A 6,960-nucleotide genomic window follows, 5' to 3' on the forward strand; every position below is an offset into this window, starting at 1 on the left:
ACTTCATTTGACAATGTCAGACATCTAACTAAGGACCAGAACACTAACCAGTACAAACTGAAGACAACAGACATTCATTACTACCAGATTGGACTCACAGGATTGGAACGGTGTGATTCTTTTTTTTGTTACATTGTTGAAAATTTGCTTTTTTGCTCCAGAATGAATTTTGATCCAGTGTTGTTCGAGGAAGCAAAGGACAAAGTGGATAGTTTTTTTCTTCAATTACTTTTTACATTAAGACTGTGTTCACAATGTATGGGAGAGGGAATAGGGCAGCTTAATTAAATTTTAATTGACAACAAATTAGCTGATCATCATTTATCATCTTCAAAGATTGAAACCCCTACACCAAGAAAGACTAAAAACTTTGCAACCCCCACTTTTAATATAAAAATGTTCCTGCTTTCCTATGGATTTTTTTTTACATATTTTTGATCGCACTGATTTTTACTGCACCCTTCCGTCATAGATGATGAATATTGACTTCTCAAACAAAACACAGGTTGCTCTGTACTTTATACTTCCCAGATATTCCAATTTATTATAACCGTTTTGAAATCACTATCAAATCCTGTATTTTGATTGGTTGAAATTGTATGATTCGGGCACGAATCCCGCTATTTTCAGTCTGAATCGCATCTTTTAGTTAGCAAAACAAAATTCAACACTACATTTAGACAACCAATCATATTGCAGGATTGTATACAGTTAGCCAATCAGATTAGAGCAAATAATGTACATAAAGTGAAATATTTTTCAAATTTTATTTCCTATGTTTGACATTGCTACTACTCTCTAAAGTGAACAAAGTGGATCTTCATTTACATAAATCCAGAAAATGTTTAGTATCATACAATTTCAGACTGATATCAAACTTTTGATTTCATATCACACCCCTACTACGCCATCATGTGATTTAATTTGTTCACTTGTGTTTGATATCAGATCAAGTTGCACTCCACTCAGTTCAATGACCATTATTTTTTTGTTTAGGTAAAGTATAAACATTCCCAATAAAATGTAAATAACACAATAACTTCACTATGGCTCATTGTTACTATTAGATAAGAGATTTGTAAGGAGGCAGGCTATAGTCTATGACTGATTGACTGAACCCAGTGTAGACGATGGCACATCAGAATCAAAAAAGTGGTATCCTTTGACCCTCCTTATTGCTCTTTCAACATGTATTCTAAAACTTGCTATTGTCTTTGTATCCTGAACATCCTGGGCAGAGAATTGTTCCAGACTTTCTAGAAACGGAGGGATATTTAGCTCCACCCCATTCTCCCTCAGCAAATCTTCAATGTCAAACCCTTTGTCAGCCATGACCGAGTCCCCAGGCTCTAACAAATCTAGAATTCCACTGCACCTTGTGATTCCCCAATCACTTATCCCTCCAGTGTCGAGGCTAGAAACAAAACCAATAACTCCATAAGGGGTAATACCTATTAAAGCTTTTAGTGTAGTATTACTTTTATATGTAGAATAAAGCTGTGACTGAAGTAGAGTGAGGTAGGTGTTTGCACAAAAATCTCAGTACAGTCTAATATAATACGCGTGCTTGCATAAAGCCTTTTGAAACCTGGCATATAGCTATTGACATCTTTCCTTGATGGCCAGATCACTTGACTTCCAAGAAAAAAATACGAAAAATTAGTCCATGTGATCACTTTTCTGCAAACTGATAATCTGTGTATCTGAAACCTATGTGCTAAGTCCTGATCAATTAAACCAAGCTTGAGTCGCACACAAAACATGAACAACTCATCTTCAAGAAGCATATTTCTTCAACCTGGTCTACTAACTCTTTCACCGGAAGCATAAGAATGTGTCATTTGTGCAGCAAAAGGCTTCAGCAAACGCAAAATTACTCTCATAATATCGTAAGAAATCGGGCGTAAAATGCCGTAAAATTTCCACTCGGTTGCTATCACTTTATTTTTATAGACTTTCGAAGTCCAATAACAAAAAAAAGTATATTTTTTTAAGCAAATACCTTGCGAAGCCGCCATGTTTCTTAGCCGTCGAGCGGGTTGTTAGTGACAGTTTTTTTACCATTTCGAGAAAATTATCGTGCTTTCCATCAAAAAATCGAGTCCGAACGAGAGACTTAGTAAATATCTTACAGCTCTTTTTACGTTTTGCATCGTGCACGAGCGCATTTAAAAGTGCCTGGTTGGTCATTAGTCTGAAAAGAACTTCTGACCAAAAAATTGCCTATGTTTTTGTCGCGTTTGAATGAAATGAGCGGAGGCTGGGAAAAGATAGTACTTATCTCTGGATCGTTTTGAAGTAACATCTCATTTCACTAACTATCTACTGTACTTATCAAAGATCATTCTAAAAGAGCTCTGTTGGTTTTGGAGGGAAACCTTTTTTTTAATCATCTTCCCAGTTAACATACTCTATTACAAACCCAGTAACTCTCCGGGTCTCTTAGGAGCCCTCTTTGGGAGGATGGAATACAATAAAAGAAAGATGGCATTTTACATGACTTATTCAGACACTAGGGATGCAAAGAGTTGTGCCAACCCTCCACTTCCCTCAAGAGAAAAATTGTGAGTGATCTTCAAACACTCTGTCAATCACAATCCCAAGTGACAGCCATACTGCCAACTAATCACTGGTTAACAAAGAAGAGGAAAGGACATCTATTACAAGTGCATTTTCCCAGCAATTATTATCCAAATCTCACATTTGTAAAAACCCAGAAAACCTCATAAAATTTTCAAACATGAGAAGATATGTTGATATCTAATGACAGCAAATGATAATTATAGACATATTATGATATATGTAAGGCTATCACTTTTTTACAATTTTCCAAAAATATATAAATGCCCTTTGACGTACAAAATGACCTAGATCATCAAAGTTTTTATATTTTATTTGTTATTTATTTCCCAATTTACAGATAAAAGCAATAAAAACAGCATTTTTACTTCAGTGGCATTACTCTGAACGTTATTAGTGGTGAATGAAAAGCTCTTTCTTTAACATCCCCAAAATGTCACCTCCACAACAAATTTTGGTCATGTCCACAACACAACATTTTTATTCTTTATATATATTATTTGTTATTTATTTCCCAATTTACAGATAAAAGTAATAAAAATAGCATTTTTACTTCAGTGGCACATTACTCTGAACGTTATTAGGGGTGAAAGAAAAGCTCTTTCCTGAACATCCCCAAAATGTCACGTCCACAACAAATTTTGGTCACGTCCGCAACACAACATTTTTGTTAATAAATCCATGGTAACAAGTAATTTCTATAATATCTTTTCAGATTTATGAAGCCCTATTACTATTGCATTTAGTTAGTATATGCAGTTTTTTTAAAAGGTTTTCAATTCACAGGAAATTTGAAGTAACCAAAAGCAATTCAAATCAATGGTTGTTTTAGGAGTCACATCCGCAACACACTTTGAAAAATTATTTTCTCTGGATCTCTAAGAGATAGTCAAAATGTTTTCTGGCAAAATAAAAGGTACTTCAGGGGTAATTTTATGACATGACTCAAATCAATTCAAATAGTGTGGATCTGACTTTAGGAGACATTTAATACCCAAATTTTGCCTCTAAATGTCACGTCCGCAACGTGGAATTGACCTTTTGTTAAATTCTGTCACCTTTCCATGTCTTCGTGTTTTCTATTTATATGCAAATTTTATTATTTCAGACTTCCTTCCTAGCTTAGATAGCATTTTTCCTCTTCTCTCCCTTCCTTTTTTATATATATTTTTTCTTTTTACGTGTGCATTTGTACTTCAGTTTTCTTGCTGACCTATAATTTATAATTTATTTTTATTTAATACCGATGTCAACTGGCTGCCTGGCTCCGCTAGCCCCTATGGTTATTCCAGGCAGCAAGTACTCTAACTTGTACTTTTTAATATTCTCTTTGTTGTAACTTTTTCTGAGCAAGAGTGAGTACAAATAAAGATTGTTGTTGTTGTAGGCAGTTTCACTTAACTGGAGGCTAACTCAAAAATGTGACAGTTATTTAGGCTCTTCATTTGTACTATTTGTCAGCATTCTAAGTATTTTCTATCATAAAATCAGTAATGTTCAACAGTAAATTAAGTATTACATATTACATTATTATCTTAACGCAAAAAAAAATGGTCACTGAGTTGCTAGGCACTGAGGTTACTTATTTTAAACCTTAAACACAACTAACAACCTGAATAGGCAATGTGCTTTATGTTCAGCTGATAACTTCCATATCTTAGACCACACCTCTACTGGCTTTCAACTTAAGAGGTTATTCATATTCAAACAGAACAACCATCCCTGAATCAACAAATACACCATGTAAATTCAAAGGACGCCTTGGCATGAAACAGTATTTTTCAGACATCTGAAAGATTCTCCACATTAGCCTGCTTTATGTTCAGCAGACAACTTCCATATTTTAGATAACACCTCTACTGGCTTTCAACTTAAAATAAAAGAGGTTATTCATATTCATATTCTAACCACCTCCCGGTTAGCTCAATGGATAGAGCGCTGGACTGTTGTGCAGGAGGACGAGGGTTCGCACCCCGGGTAGACCAACACTCAGGGTCTTAAAATAATTGAGAAGAATTTGCTACCTTTCTAGAACATCAAGAAATGGTTAGATATTCTAGTCTTCTCGGATAGGGACGAATAAATGGAGGTCCCGTCTCCTGCAGGGTTGGAGTAGGAGACGTTAATTTCCCACACACAAGATTACTGTGTGATGGATGTCCTCCCCTGGGGTGGGATGGCTGAGAGGGTGGACTAGCACAAATGGTTCTTATGTTCCATCCTAATCCTTCCCCACTGCAAAACTTAATGCAGTGAAAATGGACTAAATTAAACTAAATTAAATTAAATCTAAAACTATCCTTTTAATTCTCGCACTTTCATGCTTTACCTCCTTTTCTTGTTATCACTATTTATCATAATTAGCATTGTTCTACTTACTATTTAATTCAACTTCCAACACTCTGTACAGTAATTAACCGAAGATGACAGAAATTTCTGTCGAAACATGTTTTACAGACTCAAAATTTTTGTCGTTTTGTTTTAAACAGTATTTACCAACGAAGCCAGTAAAGTGTGGTATTAAAGTGTGGGTTTGTGCAGAGGTGTTGAGTGGTTATGTTTGCAATTTCTAAGTCTAAATTAGAGCAAAGAGTCTTTGATCCCATCATCATAGAAGGAAGAGCAAAGAGCAGAGTCTTTGATCCCATAATCATAGAAGGAAAGGAGGTAGAGTTAGTCACTAGTACAAAGCTACTAGGCCTTACAATAGCAAAAGATCTAACATGGAACGACCATGTAACTGAGAGAACCAAAAAAGCTAGCAAGAGACTCTACTTCCTAACTCAGTTAAAGAGAGTGGGAGTTCCAAAACAAGATCTCGCACTGTTCTATGTATCATGCATGAGATCTGTTATTGATTATGCAGCACCTGTCTATTTTCACCGTCTCCCCCAGTACTAAGAGAGAGAGCTGGTACAGATCGAGAAAAGAGCACTATCAATAATAACCTCAGGAAAGTGCAACTCAGCTATAGAGGTAGGGTTAACACCGATTTTGGAGCATTATTATGTACTATATAGCAGGCTTTTTGATAACACTGTCAGTGATCCAAACCATAAATTGAAGGCACTCCTTCCACCAGACCATGTCAACTCACGCTATAACCTAAGAAGACAGTGCCTTTTTATATGCCAAAGCTTTGCACGAACATAACAAGTAATATGTTATGTGATGTCGAAACAATCTGGGCTGTAGCTTTATCCCACTTATATTCATGCTTTATATTTTAACCTATTTATATGAATATGTTATATAGAATTTAATATTACCTTAAAAATCAGTTTTCAATTTATTATCTAGGATTCATTTGTAATTTTCAAGTATTGTGAAGTTTTTGTAAATAATTGCATAATTCAGCCTTTGGCTGCAATGCAGTTTTAATATACCATCTATCTAACTATCTATCTATCAATCTATCTATCAAGAAGCAAGATGGTGTGGCTGAACAAAACCTTGGATATCATGTCATTCACAATCTAATGCGAAGCTTTGTTGGGAAAAATCATCATGTTTACTTCAACAACTTCTTTTCAACCATTAAGCTTGCTAAGGATCTCCTCAAAGACGGAATTTACTGTTGTGCAACAGCACGAGCAAGCAGAAAATATTTTCCGACAGATCTCACTGCAACAAGTATGCTTGTGAAGCATTTGAAGCAAGGAGAATCCATTCATTGGCGAAAGGACAGCATTGTGGCCACCGCTTGGAAGGACAAGAAGAATGTTCATTTTATAAGCACTTAGAGTAATCCATAGATAACACTCAGTCCTATGGAAAGCACACTTTTCCAGTCACTGTTTCCTCACTCTGGAACAATTCACCAAACAAAATAAAAACTACAGCATGGGTAAGTTCTTTTAATAGTACAGATTGACCTGTTTATTTGGGCATTTCCTTTTAGATCTTGATTGCCCAAATATTTAGATTTACATCTATGTGAACAAATATTAAACTTATAATGTAATTTTCATATATTTTAGCAACTTTGTTAAGCACTATTAGTTAACTAATAGAAATAACGATTATTGTTACTATCATTATTGTTGTTATTGTTATTATTATATAATACCTGGTACAAAAAGAAGGTCATCCTTCTTTGAACCTGACATCCATCAACAAATCAGCATGTCTAGATCAGAACTGATTTCATCAGAGAGCTGATATAAAGAAAGTGATTTTAGAGGACAAGGATATAGGCTAAGAGATTAAATCAAGTTTTTCTTAACTCTCTCCAGTGCACATGTGTGCGAGGAAGGTGAGATCCATAACAGTACTTGATAAGTTATGTGTACCATGCGGTTAACTTCAATGGTAGTAGGTTTTATGCCAAATGTTTCAACTTTGTTAAATAGTTTCTGTTTGACTATATGTTTAAGAATC

At 35.1% G+C, this 6,960-nt stretch overlaps 1 pseudogene; it reads left to right on the top strand.

Moving 5' to 3' along the window:
* The first annotated feature begins 4,755 nt into the window (after positions 1 to 4,755).
* Positions 4,756 to 6,719, top strand: LOC148725257 (uncharacterized; annotated as a pseudogene).
* The last annotated feature ends 241 nt before the right edge of the window (positions 6,720 to 6,960 follow it).

This window comes from Stylophora pistillata, chromosome 8 (genome assembly GCF_964205215.1).
Source record: "Stylophora pistillata chromosome 8, jaStyPist1.2, whole genome shotgun sequence".
Taxonomy (NCBI): domain Eukaryota; kingdom Metazoa; phylum Cnidaria; class Anthozoa; order Scleractinia; family Pocilloporidae; genus Stylophora; species Stylophora pistillata.